Source organism: Tursiops truncatus, chromosome 10 (assembly GCF_011762595.2).
Source record: "Tursiops truncatus isolate mTurTru1 chromosome 10, mTurTru1.mat.Y, whole genome shotgun sequence".
In the NCBI taxonomy this organism is placed as follows: Eukaryota; Metazoa; Chordata; class Mammalia; order Artiodactyla; family Delphinidae; genus Tursiops; species Tursiops truncatus.
This window is the reverse complement of record NC_047043.1, coordinates 12,205,083-12,229,630: the sequence shown is the minus strand read 5'-3', so window position 1 is coordinate 12,229,630 and position 24,548 is coordinate 12,205,083. Positions and strand designations below refer to the sequence as shown.

At 41.4% G+C, this 24,548-nt stretch overlaps 2 long non-coding RNA genes across 2 annotated transcripts in view; one reads left to right on the top strand and one right to left on the bottom strand.

Moving 5' to 3' along the window:
* LOC141279633 (uncharacterized) overlaps positions 1 to 24,548 on the top strand; it is a 93,347-nt gene that overhangs the window by 18,600 nt on the left and 50,199 nt on the right. The window contains exon 2 of the long non-coding RNA XR_012334214.1: positions 16,322 to 16,381. This is a non-coding gene — a long non-coding RNA (uncharacterized lncRNA). The remainder of the gene's footprint in view (positions 1 to 16,321; positions 16,382 to 24,548) is intronic.
* LOC141279632 (uncharacterized) lies at positions 14,133 to 23,285 on the bottom strand. The gene is made up of 4 exons (XR_012334213.1): positions 23,091 to 23,285; positions 22,381 to 22,497; positions 15,177 to 15,213; positions 14,133 to 14,226 (listed from the first exon to the last, which is right to left on the bottom strand). It is a non-coding gene; the product is annotated as an uncharacterized lncRNA (long non-coding RNA).

Sequence of the window (24,548 nt, the reverse complement as noted above, 5' to 3'; positions counted from 1 at the left end):
CTATGATGTAAAGGGTCTGTCTGTTGTGCTTCAAGATGTCAAGTGCCCCTTTCCGGTGACTTGCGGGGATTTGCTGTTGTTGCCATGGAGACCAAGTGAATCTGAGTTCAACCACGATAGCTAGGCCTTTTTATTCAAAGGGACGTATTTTGAAGAGGAAGCCAGTATGTAAGATAGTAAGGTGACTCATCTTTCACTAATGCAGCGAAGCACACTGAGGCCTTCCTTCAGGATCTTAATGGATATTATCCCAAGAAGCCCATATTTGTGAGTGAATCCTGAAATGATTAATTAAATACATTTTCCCTACCCATCCAGCACCTGTCTTCAAGGAATTCTCTTCCTCCAGAATTTTAAGGAGGAAAATTAAGCCATCAACTCACCTTTCTTCATTGTATCAAATAAATACATATTTTCCAGCTCTCTTTTTTTTTCTCTCTCTCCGACACACGAGAATTTTTCTCTGAACCAGCAAGTTGCAATGGAAATAGCACTGGACTTGGAGTTAGGAGACCCAAGCCTGTTCTTGGCTCTGCGCTTAATCAGCTGTATCGCTTTGGGTAGGACTGCTCTGGGCTTCAGTTGCTAGATCTGATCTTGAGGAGTAATGTGAGATGACCTCTAAGATTCCTTCCAAACCTAAGAACCGGAAATCCCTCCTGATTTTAATTCTCCTCTCCTGGCGAGTACCTTAATCAGGTTTCTCTGTTTCTGTCTTCCCCAACCAGCATGCAGGCTGGTGTAACAGGTACTCAATACATGTTTATTTGATGAGTAAAATGAATGAATGAATAAATGATCAATCAGTCAATCAGTGTGTCTTCAAGACTGATTTACCTAAACATTATAGTTTTCGGTTTCTTTTCTCTTCTTCCTTAATCAGCCAGACTCAGAAATTGATTCCATACCTGGAATCAGTATCTACTGAAAGCGACTTGACTTTGGAGCCAAGACCAGGGGCCCCTTGCTTTCTGTCGACATCCCCGGCCAACGTTTGTCCCTTAGTTGCACAAACCTTGACAGTTTGTGCAGGAGGTGCATCTGTGTTTCTGCCTTTTCCTGAGACAAAATTATATGAATAAAAAATGAATCCCAGGGCTTCCCTGGTGGCGCAGTGGTTGAGAATCTGCCTGCCAATGCAGGGGACACGGGTTTGAGCCCTGGTCTGAGAAGATCCCACATGCTGCGGAGCAACTAGGCCCTTGAGCCACAACTACTGAGCCTGCGTGTCTGGAGCCTGTGCTCTGCAACAAGAGAGGCCGCGATAGTGAGAGGCCCACGCACTGGGATGAAGAGTGGCCCCCGCTCACCGCAACTAGAGAAAGCCCTCGCACAGAAACGAAGACCCAACACAGCCAAAAATAAATAAAGAAAGAAAGAATTATAAAAAAACAAAAAAAAAACCCCACCAAAACTAATCCCAGGTCTGGTCCTTGGTAACATCCAAACTGAGCTCAAAGATTTTCAGATCTCCTGCAGGTACTTTTCAAAGCTCATTTTTTGCACTGTAGCAGACTTTGAATCACTTTTCTTAGTCAAAGGTCAAAAGAGAACAAAGGAATCTAAACTCTTTCACAGCCATTTCTGGAGAATTCCAGAGAGGAAGGGAAACTGCTGCAGGGGAAAAACGAAGCAGGCAGTGGAGGCCAGGAGTGACTGGGTTTAAATTCTGGGTCCCTGGACAGGTATTCTCGGTGCCCTGCTCTGCAGGCTCTCCAGGGGAACTTTCTGTTTCCAGTGTTTGCCAGATCTGGGCGACCAGCACCTGAACTGCCATTTGTACCACAAAGCAAGGTGCACTTCCTTCCTGAGTCCCTCTCCTCCCGAGGCTGTGGGGCTCCTGATATCATGGCTGTTTCTGAGATTCGGCCTCTGCACACTGGTGCCAGATTAAATCTCGGCGACAGAGTTTTGGGTGAAGTAGAAAGAAGTAGTGTTATTGCTTTGCCAGGCAAAGGGGGGCCACAGCCGGCTAATGCCCTCAAGACTGTGTGTCCCGCCCAAGAAGGCTTAGTGAGGAGTCATACAGTGTTCAGGGAGCAGGGCGTGATCAGCTCGTGGGCATTCTTCTGATTGGTTGGTGGTGAGGTAAGTGGGAGTCGGCATCATCAACCTGCTGGTTCCAACTGGTCTGGGATCTGCGTGCTTCTGGGCAGCAGACAGTTCACTTCTCCCACCTGGTGGGGTTTCAGTAGCTGCAAAACAGCTCAAAGGACGTGGCTCAGAATAGTACTTATGGTCCTTGAGGAAGAACTAAAGGTCCTTGACTTTGTTTAATGGCTAAAGTATTATTTTGTCTTGTTTGACTGTTTTCCTTTCTTTCTGCATTTTCTCACTTCTCTGATTAAATTTATTCTTTGACTAAAGTTTTCCTACAGACAAAAGGCTGGCAGACAACATGGGTGGGTTCTATTCTGGGGAGGCCTCATAGGGTCCTGCTCGCTTACACGGTCACCTCTTGTCCCTGGGATTTGTAGACCTTCCACAAAGAGGGGGGATGGGGCTAATTTTGTGTGAACCAGGGACAATGTTGTGCAATATTTCCCTTAATCCATATGGTACCCGTGTTACAGGTGATGAAACAGGATCAGAGATTAAGTTTCAAGGTGTACACTGTGCTGATTTTGATAAATGTATATATTACCATATGATTACTTCAGTAGCATCACCTTAAACTTCTATCATGTCACATAATTATCATTTCTTTCTTTGTGGGAAACAATTAAGACCTTAGCAACTTCGACGTTTATAACACAGTGTTTTTGACTATAATCCCTATGCCATGCCTTAGACCTTTAGGACTAATCTGTCTACTGGTTATGAATTTGTACCTTCAACACCATCTCCCCAACTCCCCCCCTCCCCCAGCCCACTGTACTCTCTGTTCTTATAAGTTTGGCTTTTTGTCTTTCTCTGTCTGACTTGTCTCACTTAGCATAATGCCCTCAGAGTTCATCCGTGGTATTGCCAATGGCAGGATTTCCTTCTTTCCCAAGGCTGAAGAATGTTCTGTTGTATGTATATCCCACAACTTCTGCATCCATTCATCTGTTGATGGACACTTTTAAGTTACTTCCTCAAACTCACCTTCCAGGAAGTGGCAAGTGGCAGATTCAACCCAAGTTTTCCATGTCTCCAGAGCCAGCAGTCTTTACCGTCGCTCTTTCCAGGCAATTCCTGTTATGCCTGTTATGCCCGTTATGGGGCACCTGGGCCGAGTGCTCATCCCCCATATTTATTAATATTTCCAGAGGTTGCTGAGTGCCAGAGGGCTTGTATAGTAATTATCATTTTATGGAGAAAGTTTCAACTCAGGAATCTCTCTGATTTCTGATGGTTGTTCAATGATCCGGTTAATGTGTTCATTTTTTTTCCTTTTTGCCTGATTTTATTTTTTACTGTGTAACACATTTTCATGGTTCAAAATCAAAATGATATAAAAAGTCTTTCTCACAGATGTCTCATTTTCATTCCTATTCCCCCTTCCCTGGCCCCCTACTCACATCTGTTATAGGTGACCATAGTTTCCGGTTTATTCTTCCAGTATTTCTTTCTACAAAAGATCCAGAACACCTAGACACACATACATGCATGAACGTAGAGTATATTTGTGTGTGTATATTTATATTCTTATTTCCTCTGATTTCATACACAAATATAGCACAGCACATTACTATTTTGCACCCTTTTTCGCTTAGCAGTGTATCCTGTAGAACAATCTGTGTCTACAGAACTCTCTCATTCTTTTTATATGGCTGCCAAGCACTCCATTGTGTTCTAGGCCCTTAGTACTAGTTTATTCACCTCATTGGTTTTCATTCTTGGACATTTCTCTTTCTAATCCTTTGCTATTACAAAATAATTCTGCAATTAATGGCTTTATACAAATATGTTTTATATTGGTGGAGGTAGATGTGTTTTAGGGGATTTCCAAGGAGCTGGGTCAAAAGGTAAATGCATATGTAACTTGGTGAGCTGTTGCTGAGCTCCTCTCCATAGAGCTTGTACTATTTTGCACTCCCACCCGCAATATGTGAAGAGCCAGATGCTCTAAGCCCAGCTAACAGAAAGTATTGTTCAACTCGGAGTTTTCACCAATCTCAGTATAATATCAATATATAGCTCAATATAATTTTAATATAAATTTCTCCTATTACAAGTCTGGTTGAACATATTTTTAAAGGCCATCTCCTTTTCTCATGGATTGTACATTTTACCCATTTTTCTGTTAATTTTTCTTTTATTGTTGATGATATTTTATTTAAAGAGTGCTTTAACTATTTGGGAGCTTAGTCCCTTATTGATATAAGTTGCACATATTTTTCCCAGTTTGTCATTTGTCTTTTGACTTTTGCCACACAAAGGTAGTGTTAATGCTTGGACAAGTTTATCGACCTGTTTCTTTATTTCTTCTGAACAGTGAGTCACAGTAAGGCTTTCCAACTACTAGGTTGGAAATTTACCCAAGTTTTCTTAGAAAAATAAATGGGTTCACTTTTCACATTGAGATCTCTAACCCATTTGGAGTTTTTCCTGGTATTCTGTATGATGTATGGATCCAATTTCATATTTTTCCAAATGGCTTTTCAGTTGTCCCAACATCTTTTATTAAAAAATCCAACTTTCCCCATTTGTTTGAGATAGCACCTTTTTCATACCTTAAATGTGTTCTTCTGTCTCTTTCCAGACTTTTAATTTTGTCCTATTTGTCTTTCTATTCATTCTTATGCATTCTTAATGAGAGGGCAATAGTTATCTACATTTGTAGGTGAAATGCCACCCTTTGCTGAATTTTTTCTTTGTTGTTGCCTTTCTGTTCACACCCTGCTTTATTTTTATTGAAGTCAGGTTTTGTGTATTTGGCAAGCAATGAGGACCTACCACACTCCAAATACCGACGGTGTGGGGACAGGGGTGGGAGCAAAGACTCCTTGTCTAAGAGGGGAGACATTCACACATCCGTTGCAGGCTTGTCTCTGCATAGTGATTGTGGGACCTTCCCCCAAAGCCCCTGTGATTATTCCAAAAGCTCTTATGATGTGTCTTAAGGGAGCTGAGGTTCTTTATCCATCAGATTTTTATCCAGGACCCATGTGCCCACAGTTATTCAGGATAATTCTCCTACTAAGTACTTTTTATGGACTCCCTGACAATAAGGCATCTTTCCATCAGGACTGGTTTTGCAACTTGGCCTCTGGGTTCAAGTTGAACTAATATCCAATTAGGTCATCAGCTGTGGTAGCAGATATGGTATGTTACTCTTACTCCAAGTGATAGCTAACTTTTCTCAATTATTCTCTCTTCTACAAATCGAGTTGTATACCCTTTCCAGATTCTTCCTGTTTGGCTGGGCCATATCTCATGAGGATTGAAGTGATGTTGGATTGGAGTCTCCATGTTGTCCCCGTCGTGCTCTGTGGTTACAAAGTCATACTAATGATACTCTTGAGTACCGCCAAACAAGTACTCTTAGCCACTTGGGAATCCCTTCCCTTCTCCTCTCTTCTCCTCCCCTGTCTCCTTCTCCCAGCATTTGTGCTTCATTCTCTGTTTCACAACCCCAGAGTTTCACAGAGATTTCTGGGGAGAGCACTCTTTTAGTTTCATCTGAAACTGTTTTCTTCAAGGAGCCAAAAAGTGGTCTGTGGGGGGGCCCTCCAGAGGACCAGTCTCTGAGGCAGATGCTAACGGATCCTCAAAAATCTCACTCTTCCTCTTCAGCCAGAACCCTCATCTTAAAGGTCCGCAGTTGTCCTGCTCATCCCTGTTGTGTGTTGACTCGCATCCCCCAAAAAGATATGTTGAAGCCCTAACTCCATGTGCCTTGGAATGTGACCTTATTTGGAAACAGGATTGCTGCAGATGTAGTTAGTTAAATTGAGGTCATACTGGAGTCAGGGGTGGAAGAGTTTAGTCCACTATGACTGGTATCCTTAAAAGAAGGGAACAGAAACACACAGGGAGAAGACAGCCATTTGACAACAGAGGCAGAGATTACAGTGCTGTAGCTGAAAAACCAAGGAATGCCAAGGATTGCTTATAAACCACCAGACGCTTGGAAGAGGGAGGAAGGATTCTCCCCTACAGGATTCAGAGGGAACATGGCCCTGCCAATACCCCAATTTCAGACTTCTGGCCTCCAGAACAGTGAGAGGGAAAATTTCTGTTGTTTTAAGCCATCCAGTTTATGGTACTTTTTTAATGGCAGCCTTAGGAAATGAATACAATCCCAAAGTTTTGTTTTAGGAGGAATTTGACCCACACAATTCCTTCCCTGAAGGACGGACACAAGGAAAAACATCATAAGTGCAAGTGCCCTTTTCTCTTTTTTTGTGAAACACTAATTTTTATTTCTCCAAAGACTCAAGATCAGTTCATAGGAATGAGGTGCTGTTTCTGGGCCTGCATTCCCATAGTGAAATGGGGTCAGCATTAAGTACCTTCTGACAGACACATACCCTCTTCTCCAACCAGGTGGTCCTACTGGTTGCCTGTTTCCCATCTGGAATTATCCTCACCTCCCCCTCTCCTTTCACTCAAAGCCCCGTCTATCCCGGAGGCTCAGTTCAAGCTCCTTTTCCTACAGAAAGCCTGTCTTGACTGGACCAGGCACAATGACGCCTCCCACCTCTGCATTCCTGTCATAATCTCTGTGCCTGTGTGGTGTGTGTCCCTCGCTATCTCACACAGGTATGGCTCCCTCATTCCAACCTGTTGATAAGTGCCTGAAGGCCAGGGATTATGACTCTGGACACTTAATGCACTGCCTTGCACATTATGAGAGCCCAGAAAATTCAGTAAAGAAATGAATAGGTCTGAAAGTAGATCATCAACCATACACAAATAGAACCCAATGGCCATGAGCCGGAAAGTAAGGAACAAGGGTTTCTATTGAAAAAAGAGGAAACCAAGCAAAGATACTTGGGAAGGAAACATCAAAAATGACATTTCTCACTACAATAAATTTAGGAAAAGCCAGTGACTAGAGAAAGCTGGCCAAATAGTTAAAACTGATTTCTCTGTGTCCACTCAAATGTTCTGTTTCGTTTGTACTTATTATTCCTTCTCTGTCTGAGTTTGGCTCAGGGTTTATTGTTTTGATCAATGTTTTGTACTCTGCTCATTAAAGGTATCTTGAAAATATGAAATTTTATTGCTAGAAAGGAATTTAGAGATTTCCTTATTCATTTTGAGGCAGGAGAAAGAATTTGGAACCAATCATGAGTAAAAAGCCAAATCCTCTGTTTGTTAACTGTGGGATGTTGTGTAAGTTACTCACCTCTTTGGACTTTGATTTCTTTACTATAATAATGGGATAGTAAATGCCTCCCAGGAGTGGTTAATTGGGAGGATTAAAACTATTGTGGACATTGGCTGGGCACAACAAAAAGGCACTCAAAAATGGTAGCTTTTTCATAGAAACAGGAAAACTTGTCCTTGGAATAAGTCAGATCAATGGTTTTCAAACTCTGTTTCTTAGAGCCCAAGAAGCCACCGCTCAGCCACACTGTAGCCACCATGTTGGCAGTAGCTGAAGGCAGAGGGGCCGCCTAGTGGGCAGAGTTCTGGTCCACACCCCTTCCTCAACAAGGGAAGCTCTGCTTCCCTCTATTTTATATATTGGAGCTCTGTGTAGGATTGATTCATGTAAAAAAAAAGAGTTCAAAGAGTTTAAACTCTTAGAGTAGGGCAGTGCTTTTTATTCTAGGTTTACGAAGGCATTCCTGTCTTAATTCTTAAAACTAAGTATTTCTATCATTTAGAACAAAGGCCCGGGTATCAGGAGGAATACAATTGATACCAATGGGTCTTTTGAAAATCCTCTGTTACTTGGGAAAACTATTACTGTTTTCCACAACAGACACCCAGAAAGTTAACTTGCTCCAAAGAAGAAAAAAAAAAAGTATATTGGATAAATCCAATAAATACCTAAACTACATACATCAAAATGTTTTGAAAGAATAAATGAGATAAATGCTGGAAAATCTTTGCTATAAAACCATTGTGTGCTCTGATTATGTTCGTGCTGCTCCATCGTCAGTATTTAATTTGTGCTCTCTTATCGTCGCCATGCTCCCTGCAATCTGGAGATTAAACCAGAGGCAGGGATTGAAGGTCAACCAACCAAAACTCAAACCCAGAAAGGTCTCATAACTCTGGTTAATTAGAACAACAATTCCTAGGAGAAGACAGAATAACAGGGAAAATGTCTCCTGACTGGGGTGATGGTGATATTACTGCAGCTGCTGCTACTGGCTACCACTAATAGATTACCACACTCCAGGCATTATGCTGAATACTTGAATCATCACAAAACCCACAAAAAGAGCATCATTACGCCCATTTTTTACAGACGGGAAAACTGAGGCCCAGAGACTTTAAGTAATTGCACATTTTCACCTAGCTAGTAAGTGGAGTAACATAGAGTCTGCCCTAAGTTGTCTGACTCAAAGACCAGGCTTTTAACAGCTATGCTACTCTAATTGTTAGGAAGGTGATAATGGACAAGATAATTCTTCTGACATTTTAGACCTGCTGTTTTTCCATTAGAAAATTTAATACAATTAATTATACCCTCTCTTTCTGTTTTAGGGAAATGTAGAAATGCTTTAATGACTGAATAAAATGTTTTAGGTCCAGTTCAAAAAGACAGAGCATGTGCATTTGCCTACCCCTTCTCCCAAGATCCTATTGAAATGTCAATAATGATATATAAAGACTAAGTCTGTTAGAATCCTGAAAACAAATAGAATGTCCACAGCAGAAACTTTAATGACTTAGATAAATTTCTGGGAGTCAGAGAGCAGATGGGACCATACTGATGTAGCAAAGCAGAGTAATGCACAAGCCAAAACATGCGAGTGTGAAGTCTTCAGCCAGGATCCTCACCTAGAGGGGCTCCAAGCTTGGGGCCCGTGGGCAAAGAGAACAAACAAGGGCCTGGGGCAGTGATCAGGGGAGTTGACCACAGAACAGACAAACCACAGAACAGCTGGGCCACTCAGGCCCTCCCTTCCCACTCCACATACAGAGCAGCTCTTTATCCTTAGCTGGAGCACCAATGACTGCTTTGTGAAGAGAGTAAGATCTTCCTGAAGGGAATGGGAGCTTGGGTGGAGGCAGAAAGAAGTATTGTCTAGCCTCAGCTTTAGAGCCTCCACAATGGACATAAATCCATCTCCACTCTGAAGTGGAATTCTACCCCTGGGTAAAGCTCTTCTGCCTTGGGCAGTCGTGATGGTCCTGAACTTGCTGGCTAAATGAAGGCTTGGCTGGCAAAGCCACCCACTTACACAGGGCTATACTCAGCCTTCCCATTCAGAAAATGGCCTTCTGAGTAAACACACCTATTAGTGAAATCCACTCAGTCAACCTATATTTATCAATATAGTTCTTAGTACATATGAATAGTCAACAAAGGATCACCAGACATTTGAGGAAAATCAACAAGATGCAAGATAAAGACTGAGGTGAACACAGACTGGCTTCTGAGGAAACAGAGGAAAAATAATGGGAGATATCTTATAAAATATCTAATTATCTTCACAGAGATTCAAGAGGTTACTGCATCCTTTAAAAAAGTACTGGCTGCTAAGGGGGCAAAGTGAATCAGAGAACAAGAAAGGATTATTGGAAATTTGAAATGATTATCAGAATTTTTAAGAATTCAGTGAAAGATCTAGACAGTGGAATGGAAATAGTTGAAGCCCCAATTACGGACATGATTTTTAAAGTGAAGACATCTCCCAGAAAGCTAGATAAAAAAGAAAAAGACATGGATAATATAAGAGAAGAATTGTCAGTAAAAATAGATTTTTAAAAAGGCTCAGTGTTTTTCTAAAAGCAGTTCTAAAAACAATGGAAGGAAGGATGTAATCAAATACATAAGCACCTTGATCTGAAAAAAGACTCAGGTCTGAAAAACTGAAAAAATCCAACAAATACCAAGATTTTGAATAAAATGACCCTCAGTTGTATGTAGGCACATCTGAAGAAACTGTAGAACACGAGGGCTAAAGAGACAATCCCGAAGCTTTCCAGGAAGAAAAGTAGATTACCGCCAAAGAACAAGTATAAGATGGACAGCAAACCTCCAGCAACCCTGAAAGCTAGAGGACAATGCCGTAACGTCTAAAACACCGAGAGAGATTTGGAGTCCAGACAATCAAGTGTAAAGGCAAAACTGAGAAGATTACAGATACACAATGACAAAGAAACTGTATGTTTCATGCATCTTTAACAAATTACTTAAGCATGTGTTCTAACAGAACATACAAGGAACCCAAGAGAAAGGATAGCATGAGATTCAAAAGCATAAGGCACTAATCCAGAGAATACTGAAATGAAATCCCAGTTTGACGATTGTGCAGCAAATCTAGGAAGGAGTGAGCCCCAAAAAGTCAGAGGACTCTGTGAAGAATGTCTTCAAGAAGAAAGTAGATTTCAATACGAAATATAAAGCAATCATCTTTTCTGTTAACAAGAAAAAGGAATGCCAGATAAAAAGTCTGAAAAAAATTAAGAAATCTGTACAGAAAACCTTTTCTCAGATATGAGGCAAACTAAAATATACATCATTTCAAGTAGCTGTACAGAATAAGAATAGAACATTGATTTGATTTTAATGTTTGGAATATTTTTCTTTGAGTGAGACAAGTCAACTCTCTTCATTTTTTCTATGGGTCTAATCACCCTCACTGGTTTTACAGTAAGTTATTATTCTGGTTCTTATTGCTGCATAACAGATCATCCCAGAATTTATGGCTTAAAACAACAACAGTCATTATCGCTCATAATTTCTGGGGGTGAGGAATTTGGGAGTGGCTCAGCTAGGTGGTTTGGCTCAAGGCATTTTGTGAGGTTGCAGTCAGATGATGGCTGGGCCTGGGGTCATCCTGGAGGCTCCCTCACTCACATGTCTGGTCCCTGAGCTGTAAAGACTAGAGGGCTGGACAGATGAGGACTAGGGATTCTTTGGCATCTCTATGTCCATGTAGCCTGCCCAGGTGGGTTCTCCAGGATGGCAGCTTCAGGGTAGCCAGACTCCTTTCATAATTGTTCAGGGTTCCAAAAACATGTGTTCCAAAAAAGAACCAGGCAGAAGCTATGTTGCCTTTATGACTTAGACTAAAATCTGAGAGGCTATTGCATCCTTTAAAAATGTACCAGCTGCTACAGAGCATTGCTTCCCCTGGACTCTATTAGGCAAGGCAGTCAACAGAAGCCCCCTGAGGTTCCAGAGAAGTGGAGATAGATTCCACCTCTTGATGGGAGAGTGGCAAAGCTCTAGAAGAACCTGTGGGACTGGAAATATTATAGCAGTCATCTTGGGGACATCATCTTTTTACACTAAAGTCAGTGTAAAAACTTTATCATACATATCAAGGAAAAGACAACCAACTAGAAAAATAGACGAGAGATTTGAACAGACACTTCACAAGAGGAAATAGTTAAATGTCCAATAAATACATGAAAAGGTGCTCAACTGCATTAGTCATCAAAGAAAAGCAAATTAAAATCAAAATGCAATACCTGTACACATCCAGCAGAATTGCTAAAATTTGGAAGACTGGCAAGACCAACACCAAAGTTGTCTTTGGTAATAATATATATGAGATATATATTATATATTATATATATATAATAAAGATAATATATATAATATATATAAGATAATATAAGAGAAGAATTGTCAGTAAAGAAGAAGAATTGTCAGTAATTGTCAGTAATATAAGAGAAGAATTGTCAGTAAAAGAAGAATTATCAGTCTTGGGTGTGGAACAAGGGGAACACTCATGCCCTGCTGGTGGATAGGGTGGAGATGGTAGAAAGCAAGCATAATTACTCTGGAAAACTGTTGTCCAGTATCTGCTAAAGGTGAACATATGCTTACCTTTCAACTTAGCAATTCCCCTTCCAGATATGTAGCTAAGAGAAACACATGCACGTCTATACCAAAAGACATGTTCAAAAATGTTCAGTGATATTATTAATAAGAGCCCTGTGTTAGTCAGGGTTCATCAGAGGACCAATAGGCCATATATATATATATATATGTCAGATATATATAAGAGAGAGATCAATAGGCCATATATATATATATAGAGAGAGAGAGAGAGAGAGAGAGATCAATAGGCCATATATATATATATATATATATATGTCAGATATATATATAGAGATCAATAGGCCATATATATATATAGAGAGAGAGAGAGAGACAGATCAATAGGCCATATATATATATATATATATATATATATATGTCAGATATATATATAGAGATCAATAGGCCATATATATATATATGTGTCAGATATATATATATATATATATATATATATATATATACACATATATAGAGAGAGATCAATAGGCCATAGATAGATAGATAGATAAAAAGAGATTTTACTATGAAGAATTGGCTCATGCAGTTGGGAAATTGGCAAGTCCCAAGGTCTGCAGGGTGAGTTAGCAGGCTGGAGACCCAGGAGAGTCGGTATAATTCCAGTCCAAAGGCCAACAAGCTTGAGACCCAGGAAGAGCTGACATTTCAGTTTGAGTCTGAAGGCAGGAAAAAACTGATGTCCCAGTTTGAAGGCAGTCGGGCAGGAGGAATTCTCCCTTACTCAGGGGAGGGTCAGCCTTTTTGTTCTGTTTAGGCCTTCAAATGTTTGGATAGGGCCCACACACATTAGGAGGGCAATCTGCTTTACTCAGTCTACAGATTTAAATGTTAATCTCCTCCAAAAACACCCTTGCAGAAATATCCAAAGTGTTTAACCAAGTATCTGGGCATCCCATGGCCCAGTCAAATGACATAAAATTAACCATCCCAAGCCCCAAACTAGAAGCAACCAAACTATGTATCGGTAGTAGGAGAGCTTACTCGTGTATGGTCACACAAGGAAATGAAAGCAGTGATGGTGGACGTCATTAGCTACTATGTATCGGTAGTAGGAGAGCTTACTCGTGTATGGTCACACAAGGAAATGAAAGCAGTGATGGTGGACGTCATTAGCTGCATACAATCATAAAAATGCATCTCATAAACATTATGTTGAATGAAGATATCAGAAAGGAATTCATGTAGTGGGCTTCCATTTATATAAAGTACAACACAGAAAAAATAATCTCTAGTGTTAGAAATCAAGATATGGTTGTGTTTGAGGAGGGAAAGGGGCACTTCTGAGGTGCTTGTAATGTTTTTTACCTTGACCTTCGTGGTTATTCATTGGGGTGTTTGCTTTGTTATAAATCACTGAGTTGTACACCTGTGGTTTGTAAATTTTTCTATATGGGTTATATTTTAAAAAATTTGTTTTAAACTTTAACAAAAGAGAGTGATTGGGGAGCTGTTTATACCTCCTAAGAAACATGAGCAGATATTACTTTCCTAATTTAAAACATAATTAGAAAACAAATTTTCATCAAGTCAGTATCATAACAATTTTGCAACATGCAGCTCAAAATAAGCAAAACTATTCTTCAGTTAATTTGTTTTCAATAAAATACTTATTTAAATGACTCATTATGATAAACACTCAGAAGGCAGAAAAATTTTCAAGTGAATAATGAATCATTTACAAAAGTATTACTGCTTTCCATAAACTCATTAACAAGTAATAGTAAAAAGATTACAAGTATCTGGGAATTGGCTGAAACATTTATTTTAAAATAAAGTGGCATATATACAAGTTTTACTATAATATGATGTTTCATTGTCATTCTATCTACGGCGAATGTTCGTTCTCCAAATTAAACCAAATTAGAAACTACAAAAGGAAAACTTTGGGAAAATACCATTTAACAGAATTAACTTTAGTCAGCAGATACATTCAGACTGCAAAAATATTGGAAAATGCAGTTAAACCCCTGATGCAGATCCCAACGAAAACCACTTTAATTTTTAACAGTAGTGTGTGTCTATTTGGACTAAACATTGCCTTTTTTTATTGTTATCATATTTTGTTTTGGCCTTTAAAGTTTTAAAGATATTTAGTGTTGGAAACATGTTTTTAGTTTATCAAAACAGTTTTTAGAGACTGGAAATAGGAAGTAAGCAAAACAATCCTGTGCATGTATGTGATTCATTTTAAAAAATCATTTGAAATCATGAAAGATATTATGCAGACAAAATTAATATTTATTTGTTTTATTTATTGTAAATATTTTATAGCAAAATTAATGGACAGTGAAAGATCTTCTTAAGCATGTAGCAGGAAACTGAAAAACAGGAATAGGGTATTAGAACCTTCGTTCTAAAACGAAGAATACCTTTTCTCCACTCCTAGCTTGTAAAAGTGGCAACACGTGGATTGATTCTCGTGGAAGGGTAATATTGCAATTTTCTATAAATACTCTTTGAACAACAAACAATAAACAAAAGCAAAGTTCTCCCTCTCTTAAAAACTTAGTTTCTGATGGAATAGATTTCGTAATAGTGTCAGGAGACCCAAAAGGTTAGATCAACATTTGCTGGATGGGGCAAACCTAGAGCTGCCCATGGATTCTTAGCCAGATGCAAGGTCAAGAGGTCAAAGCAATTGACCAGTAATGGAGGAAGATAAACCTGGGCAGGATTGTCCTTTGGCTTCCAGGGTCCAGGTTAAAAAAATAAAAGACCTGGACTCTGGACCCCTTTATTCTCATGTCATACCGGAGAAGGGAACAGATTGAATCTTCTCTGGATTCAGCACTGATTCTGTTACAGAGTAAAGGTGAGCCTTGGACATGTTTCCCAGTGGCAACAACTTCATGAAAGCATCAGACGGGTACAAATCATAATCTAAGGGGATAAAACCTGGAGCAAATTAATTCAAGGCGGAGTAGCTCCCATCTTGCTTTCTTCTCAAAGTTCTGGGGTCACACCTGTTGTTCCCCTCTGTTGAGGGGGCAGAACAGCTGCTAGAACCTCTGGTTTTGTGTCTTGGGGGCTTCAGTGCTGCCATTACTCTAAGCAAGCCAAGAGCACTAAGAATCATATTTCTTTCTTTTCCCTCCATAGCTTCTCCTTTTAGTTCTCTGGTTAAATAGAGATGAGGGTGGAATAAACAGGGCTAATATTCGGCCAATGAGCCCCCGACTGATTATTTAGCTCCACCAATGGTCTGATCGGTCAGTGTCCCTGCTTGCTTTTAAATATTTCTCCTGAGAATAAACAACCTTTTACCTACCTTCTGTTCTTGAGTAGCTGTGAGGCAAAACTGTTTGCTAAGAAAAAAGGAGAAAAGAAAACCTTTATTAAAGTTTTAGAAATGCAAACTTCCCAAGTTTTTAAAGTAGGAATAGGTGGAATTGTAGTTCGTGGGACAGTAAGCTACCTATAACACAGATGGCATCCAAGGGAGAGTAGCACCTGGGGGTGTTTCTCGAGCCGGGCTGCCTATTGGGTCACCTGGGGAGCAGGCTGGGGCCTGGGCAACAGGATTTGCAAAACCTTCCCAGGTGACTCCGTATGTAGCCAAGGTGGATAATTATTCTACAGAAATATTTGGAAAAGGGAAGGTTGAGGATGACTGGATTAGAATAGACGTACAAAGACGTGTCTCATGAGAGAATCTCGAACATGTAGGCAGCACTAACTCAGAGACATAGACTAGTGACAGAGACATGGGTGCCTTTTCAACAATTATCCTTTAGTATATGATTAAGGATATACTCAAAAGAGACAAAAGAAAGCCCAGTGAAAGCAAAGGTAAATTCTTTCAACACAGGATTGACCTGTCAGTGCTCAGAGAGCGTAATCAAAGGATGGTACTTTTCCCTCCAGTTTTATTGACAGCTAATTAACATACATCACTGTATAAGTTTAAGGTGTAAAGCATAATGGTTTGACTTACATATATTGTGAAATGATTACCACAATACATTTAGCTAGCATCCATCATCTCATACAGATACAATAAAAAGGAAAAAAGAAAAACAAATTTTTTCCTTGTGATGAGAACTCAGGATTTACTCTCTTAACTTTCATTCGGAATGGATAACGGCATTAACTACAGTCATTATGTTGTACACTATATTCCTTGTACTTATTTATCTTCTGACTGGAAGTTTAGGGTGGTACTTTATAAATTCGGTTTCTAAAACGTTTTTATTTTAGGAGATTAAGATGTTTTATTTAGAAGTTTTACAGACAAATTGTGAAAATAGAGTTTGCCTATACCCCTCACCCAGTTTCCCCTATTATGAACCTCTTACATTAGTATGGTACATTTGTTGTAATTAATGAACCAATATTGATACGTTAATAATAAATAAAGTCCATAATTTACTCATATTTCTCTAGTTTTTAACCTAATGTTTTTTTCTGTTCCAGGATCCCGTCCAGGACACCACATTACACTTAATCATCTTTCACCTTCAGCTTCTTTTGGCTGTGAGTTACCCAGGCTTTTCATATTTTGTATTATCTTGAGTTTTGAGGAGTACCGGTCAGGTGTTCTGTAGCTTGTCCCTCAGTTGGGGTACGTCTGATGGCTTTCTCATTATTAGACTGGGGCTATGTGTTTGGGGGAGAAAGATCACAGAGGTGAAGTTCCATTTTCATCACGTCATGTCCTGGTATGTACGGTCAACATCGCTTAGCACTGTTGATGCTAACCTGGATCACCTGACTGAGGTGGTGTTTGTCACGTTTCTCTACTGAAAGGTTCCTCTTTCTCCTTTTTCCACACAGTACAAGTTAGAAGGAAATCACTACGTGCAGCTCACACTTAAGGAGTGAGGAGTTATACTCCTTTCCTTGAGGGTGAAGTATCTGCATCAGTTAAAGGATGGGACCTCTTTTATGTGCTTGCATCCACCAGCTAAACGCATGAAATCTGTTCCCAATCCAGTCAGGCCTCAGTGGCAAAGGTGAAGCTTTTCAACATTCCACTCCTCTGCTAACTAGAACCCAGCCCCCTCTGACTAAGACCCCACTGCTGCAGGTCACACTTTCTTTCCCTTGGCCCTTCTGCAGCCCCAGTATTTCTAACACAGGGCATGGTGGAAATTCTGGGATCCCAGAACCAGAAATAGAACCCCCATAGAAAATGGTTGAATCCCCAAATTCATATGCTGAAGTCCTAATGCCCAGTACCTCAGAATTTGACCTTATTTGGAAATAGGGTCATTGAAGATATAATTAGTTAAGGTTAGGTTGTACTGGGGTAAGATAGGCTCCTAATTCAATATCTGGTGTCCTTATAAATGGGAAATTCGGACATGTTGACACACACATAGGGGGAACGTTAGGGAACATGAAGGCAGAGATTAGGGTTATGTGCCTATCAGTCAAGGAATGCCAAGGATTGCCAGCAAAACCACCAGAACCTAAAGGAGAGGCATGGAACACATCCTTTCCCAACGCCTCCAGAGGAATCAGGGCTCTGCTGACACTCTGATTTCAGACTTCTGACCTTCAGAACTGTAAGACAATAAATTACCATTGTTTAAGCCACTCAGTTTGTGTTACTGTTACACAGCCCTAGGGAACTAATACACCCTCCAAAGATGACTCTTCTCATCACAAAGAGAAAAAAAAAAACTCTTTGAAAGACCTATTTAGCTCATCCCAGGACCAAGCTGAATTCCATGAACACTCACCTATTACCCTATTCTATGAATATTTACTAAGCAGGTGCACTGTGCTCAGAACTCATAAGCCCGTGGGGAGCAGTAGAACCTTAAAGATCCAGCCATTAGGCTGAGGACAGAGACAATGCAGAGACATGGTAGCATTCTATTTTCCTGCCTATGGCTATTCGCATTCCAGATTCCATATCGATACCAGTAAGTGTGGTCAATGTATTTCTCTTCTCTCTCTCTCTCTCTCCCTCTCTCTCTCTGTATGTATTTTATATATATATATATATATATATATATATATATATATATATATATATATATATATGTATGTATGTATGTATAAAAGGTTGACATATCTTAGATCAGGTTCCCTGGAGAAAACACTGACATTTGTGTGCTGGGGTATTCAGGCGGGAGTGCTCTCAGGAACAAGACCAGCATGAAGATGAGGGAAGCAGGCCTGGACAGAAGTCAAATAGTGATGCAGCTGCATTGAAGGCCTCAGCCAGTCCTCTGGGGAGCTCTGGAGCTGGGATGACCCTTCAGAGACGTGCTGACCTGAGGCAGGGGTGGCGAGTCTTTGTACGCCTGCAGTGACCACTCATTAAATAACTTGAGCAAGACAGTTTGCTTCAGGCAAAGGCAGTCCCTGGAGAGGGATTCTCCTGTGAGCTCTCAGCAGCCAACATTCCCAGCAGCCAGAAGAATAACTGCCTCAGTCCTGAGGGGGATTCCAGAGAATGCACTATAGCATTCACTTCAAAGGACATCTGTTACTGGATGAAAAGTAAAAATCTCTTAACCAACATTTATTGGATATCTAGTAGAATTAATAGACAAAAGGCACCTAAATTGGCTTCCTGGACCATCTTCCTGGCAGGCCATAAACACAGAGATAGGCAACGCTGGAGATGGAAAAATCTGAATGGAGAATGTAAGTTAACCCTAAGGAGAGTGGTGCAAGATCAAATAGGCAGGAATCAGGCGCTGGGTCAATTAACTCTGAGATTTTGCAAAAAGAAGAGTTGACCTGTTCTGTCTCCTGTTAGCGAAATGGCCTGGGCTGAATTGTGCAGTAGACAAAGTTGGGGGCTTCCCTGGTAGTGCAGTGGTTGAGAGTCCGCCTGCCGATGCAGGGGACACGGGTTCGTGCCCCGGTCCGGGAAGATCCCACATGCCGCGGAGCGCCTGGGCCCGTGAGCCATGGCCGCTGAGCCTGCACGTCCGGAGCCTGTGCTCCGCAACGGGAGAGGCCACAACAGTGAGAGGCCCGAGTACCGCAAAAAAAAAAAAAAAAAAAAAAAATTAGACAAAGTTGGGCTATCTTCTCTTTCTTTAGGCACCCGTCCAAGCACCTGTTCCTTTGTAAACTGTGTGGCTCTGCTCAGGGATCTCAGGCTCCTCCTGAAGGTGACGCCCAGAGCCTTAGCAGAACTCTGGTTGGCTTGCAGGAGTGTCTCCCTGGAGGACTGAACCCCAGGCCTGCACCTTTACCTACACAGAGCTGCTGGTAGCTCCTGCCTCTGATCTACAGCCATCAAGGGAGATGGCACCCTGCATTCTAGCTCCATGGAAACTCACTACCCCTACATCAAGGCCAGCCTCTCCTTCCTATCTGTATTTATTTCCTAGGATGACCTTAAATGACTATAACCTGGTGGATTCACACAACAGAAATTGATTCTTTCACAGTTCTGGAGGCCAGAAATCTGAAATCAAAGTATTGACAGGGCCTTGTGCCCTCTGAAGGCTCTAGAAGATCTGTTCCATGCCTTTCTCTCAGCTACTGGTGTTTCCAGCAGCCCTGGGCATTTCTTGGTTTATAGACACATCACTGCAGTCTCTGCCTCTGTCCTCCCCTGGTATTCTCCCTGTGTGTCTGTGTCTCCTCTCCTCTTCTTGTAAGGACACCAGTCATATTAGATTAGGACCCATCTACTCCAGTATGACCTCATCTTACCTTAATTACATCGGCAATGACCCTATTCGCAAATAAGGTCACAGTCACAGGTAGCAGGGATTACGACTTCAACATAATTTCCAGGGAGGGGGATACAATTCAAATCACAACACTGTCTAAAGTTATGACGCCTAATTTAATGACCTAACATGTACTAATAGAAGAAACCTTGACCATTTCCTCAAGGTCTCTCAGCATAATGTCTGCATCTTTGTATTTTGAGAAAAATTGAAATCCTGTGGCTGAGCTTCTGAGATCTAGTGTAAAAATAGGTAATTGGGTTAATTTCAGTCCACATAAGATGGGCAATGTGAGCCAAAGTGATACAAAGGAAAGGTATTTTGAGGCCTCTGGGGCCTTAGTGGGGGTCTGTTAAATAGTAAGTACCAACCTCACCTACTCTTGGTCAGACTCCACCAACTACTTCCATTCGTAGAACAGATTATATTGCTGATGAGGCCAAGATTTGATCTTAATCCAGAACTACTTTATCCAAACCACAAGCCTAACCCTCACCAACCTTGTCACAGAGATAACAAGAACAATGATCCAGAGAAGACCTGTCAGAGAGGCCAGTGCAAAACCCACCCAGTCACTGCATAAACCCAGCTAAGATCTTCCAATGAACTGGGTCACAGAGGCCTCCATATTGGTAAAGGATCCCATCCTATTCTAAGCTGTGTAACTTTAAGACAGCTGCATTTTCATTATGTTCTTAAATAGAAATGGTGATGAGATACTGTAGAACTCTAGCCATCCAGGTGTTAAGACCAATCACGGTGAAGCTGGCACCAGAAGTTGATGCGAGGGTGCTGTAAACTCAGAAAAGGGCAAAGTGCTCACATTTATATTTTGTTGCTAAGAGAGAAAGAGAGAAAAAACACAGCTTTTAAAAAAATTTGTCATCTGATTTCACATGTAATTTCAGGCCCGCTTAACCACTTTCTGAAAAGATCTTTGAAGGGATAAAAGAAAAGAAGTCTCTATCCTAAAGCCCAATAATGACTAGAAATTCCAGAAACCAACCCATCAGCACTATCAGATCCCATAAATGGTGAGATGGAGATGGAGATCATTTCCAACAGTGATGAGGCTCATGACTGTCTTGGGGGGAAAAAAAAGGCAATGGAAAGATGTATGGCAGCTGAGCAAGCTATAAACTTCCTGTTTGGAAACCTCCTGCAGGTTATCTAGACTCAGAGCCTAATTCCTTCCCCCATAAAATGGGGACAATCAGACTTTTCCTAGGAGCAGTGGAATGTAATGGCCAGACCATAAATCCCAGTTCTAATAGTGCCAAGACCTTGGGCAAAGAAACTACTGAATGTCCTAGAATCTCAGTTCCCTCATCTATAAAATGAAATTATAATAATATCTATTCTCATAGGGTTGCTGTAAGAATTAAAAGGGGTACAATATGTTCAGTGTTTTCTCTATAGCACGTATGGGATATGCAATTTTTTATTCCCACCACATACAAGATAAAGCACCTCTAAATTAGAGACGTTTGCATCTATTAAATCTTTAATCTAGCTCCTAGACATGCCTACTACCTGGATGTACTGCTTCATCCAGCACAACAAACCCAGGCACTGTGCATCTGAGGTTGTCAAGTAGGATCATTTAAATCCACAAGTAGATGGGGATTGAATCACCAGTGGGTGTTGGAATTATCCTCAGGTTATGGATAAAAATGAGCCCAGCTACAGAGCAGTTAACTTCATTCCAGAAATCAATGAAGTGCAGTGTGACTTGGTAGGAGCAATACAGTGCAACATTGGTAAATGTAAACACAAATTAAACAAATAAATGAAGGAAGAAGAGATCATATCATTTGCTTTTGTTTTCCTTTTAGTATCTCAGTTCAAAATTGCTCTTTGAGGGCCATCTGACTCTGGTGACTCAGGGTAGGAGAGGGAACTCAGAGAGCTCCAAGGAGAAGTAGAATAGAAGCCTTATCCCTTGTGAGGCCCTGTCTACTAAAATAGTAAGTGCAACTCGGCGCTTCTAGGGGAAATTGGAGCTCCTGCCACAAGAAAGCAGAAGAGGAGATTTTTATTGATCAGAAGGCTGACACTGACATTTGGGGAGCCTTCCTGGATGAATAAGGTTTGGAATTACCCATCAGGGACTTACTTCTCACCTAACTAAATTCCACAGCCTGGTTCTGAAAGTTCTTTAACCTTTCATCACAGAGGGGGCAGGCCTCTGTAGCAGATCAGAACTTTTGCAGGAAATTAGGCTGACCAGTTCCTGTTCCCTTTGCAACTCTGGAGTGAAGGCTTTTGTTCCCAAACCCTTTCCTGCTGTTGCCAATCCCTTCACACACCCACACCCACATAGAGAGAGCTATATTCTTTCCCTCAACAGAGTTAAGGCTTATATTAACCCCTTTCTTGGCCCTAAACTGTTTACTTGAAGCCGTGCCTCTCAACCGTAGAATGAATCACTTGGGGAGTTTTAAAAAATCCTGATGCCCAGCCCATACACCAGACCAATTAGATCAGCATCCTGGGGGGTGGGACCCAGGCAGGGGTAGCTTTTTAAAGCTCTTAGATTATTCCAGTGTGCAGCTAAGGTTGATATACACTGACTAATGAAATTGTGAATTGAAGCATCAGGGTGGGGTAAAATATAGTACAGGGAGCAGTCAGCCTGCCTGGGCTTTGAGATTGTCCCTTGTCATGTCCTAGAGCACAGGAGTCTCTGATTCTCCAGAACTCCTAAACGTCATGGGGCCAGAATGTCTGGAGCAGACATCACAGTAGCCGTATTCGTCTACTTGGACTGCCATAAAAACATACCACAGACTGAGGGGCTGAAACAACACACATTCATTTCCTCACAGTTCTGGAGGCGGGGAGTTCAAGATCAAGGTGCTGGCATGGTTGGTTTCTGGTGAGAACGCTCTTCCTGGCTTGTAGATGGCTGCCTTCTTGCCGTGTTCTCACGTGGCCTTTCCTCTGGGATTGAGTGGAGGGAGAGGGGGTGGGAGGGAGAGAGAGGAAAAGAGGGAGAAAGAGAGAGAGAGAACTCTTATATCTCTTCTCAAAAGGACACTAATCCTATTGGATCAGGGCCCCCTTATGACTCATCTTTTTTTTTCTTTAATTTTTAGTTTATATTGGAGTATAGCTGATTTACAATGTTGTGTTAGTTTCAGGTATACAGCAAAGTGATTCAGTTATTCATTTCATCTTAATTACTTCCTTAGCAGCTCCATCTCCAAATACAGCCACACCTGTGGTTAAGACTTCAACAGGTGAATTTGGGCAGGCGAGGGACACAGACATCTAGTCCACAACAGTGGCCATGACCCTAATGGAGGCTCCAGCAATTACAGCTTACTCGGATATCATACTTGTTGGAAATGCAAAATGTTGGGTCTCAACCCAGCCAGACCCCCTGAACCAGAATCTGCATTTTAACAAGATCCCCTGTGATCAGTGTGTACATTGATGCATGAGAAGTGTTGTAATAGACTTTCCTCAATTCTAACGACTCTTCCAATCCTCAGAAATCTTAGCAGATTAGTTTGCAAAACAGCTAGCCTTACCTTCTGCACACCCAGTTTCTTGATCTCAGAGAAGGGCCCAAATTTTCTCACCCTGTGGGTGATGGGGGATGAACCTCCTGGCTGTTGAGTTTGAGGAGTTAAGATGAAAAGTCCAGAGTAACTGTATCCCCACCAGCTCCACCCTCTTCTTCCTGTAGTGTGCTCCTCTCCTCCTCCCCTTTGCCTTTGCCTCCAAGGATTTTTCCTAAGAAAAACAGTCAGGATCAATTTTGAGCCAGTTGCAATGAGCATCTGTCAGAAATCTTACTTAACCATCCAGTCCAGTCCCACTGGTTGAGCAAGAGTCTGTTTCTCAGGGGTTCCCTCAGGACCCAAGAGGATCTGAAAAGGGCAGAGGTGAGAGGAGGGTGGGGCTGGTGCAGCCACAACCCTACAAGCTCCAGTGACTAAACTCTGCTCCTGGGGGTGGGGTGGGGTAAGGCTTTTAAAGTCAGGGTGTGTATGAGAAACAGAACCGGGCTAAAGAGCCCTCCATCTGTCTTGTCACAGCTGTTGCCCCAATAAACGTGCCAGCAGATTACATCTCTTTAGGAATTCATTTTTTATTAGTAATGAAAGCTGCAAGGAATTTAACACAATTTCTCTCATGTCCTTCTGGAGAAAGTAGTCTACATTCCAGTTAAGTGAAATTTATCGCCTGACATGGGAATACTGTCAATTGCCCAACCCAGTGTCTATTATCTCCTTCTGCCTCAGCAACAGAAACCCAATGTATTCAAGACTCCTTCAAAGGAAGGAATACCTTTTCCTTCTATCCTTTGTCCTCCCTGTTGTCTGGATTAGTGATGTAATGGCTGGAGCTCCAGCAGTTATCTTGAGCCATTAAATGGTCTTTTGGTGTTCTGAGACCAATTTCAATGTGTTGGAGGGGGCATTTTCCACACCACCAACAAGTAATTCTCAAACATCAGCAGGGTGTCCAAGAATTCAACTCAGTTCTGACACTATCTACTTGGGGATAGCATCAGATTCCACAGGCGGAGGGCTCAGTCCTACAAGACTGCCCTCCCCCACTTCAGACACCAGTAAGCAAGCCCAGGTTTCTACCTGTGCTTCTGATCAACTAGCTATGAATCAGAGGTTCCCAAGACCCCCTCCTCAGGTTCAATTAATTTGCTAGAGTTGCTCACAGAACTTAAACATTTTACTTAACAGATCACCAGTTTATAGCAAAAGGATATAACTTAGAAACAGCTAGAGGGATGAGCTGCATAGGGCAAGATATGTAGGAAGGGACACAGAGCTTCCATGTTCTCTCGAGGCCCACCACTCTCCCCAAATGTCCATGTGTTCACCAACCCAGAAGCTCTCTGAACTGTTTACTCTTAAGTTTTTATAAAAGCTTCATTACAAAGGCATGAATGACTAACTCATTGGCCATCAGCAATCGATTCAACCTCCATGTCCTCTCCCATCCCCTGATGGGCAGGAGGGTAG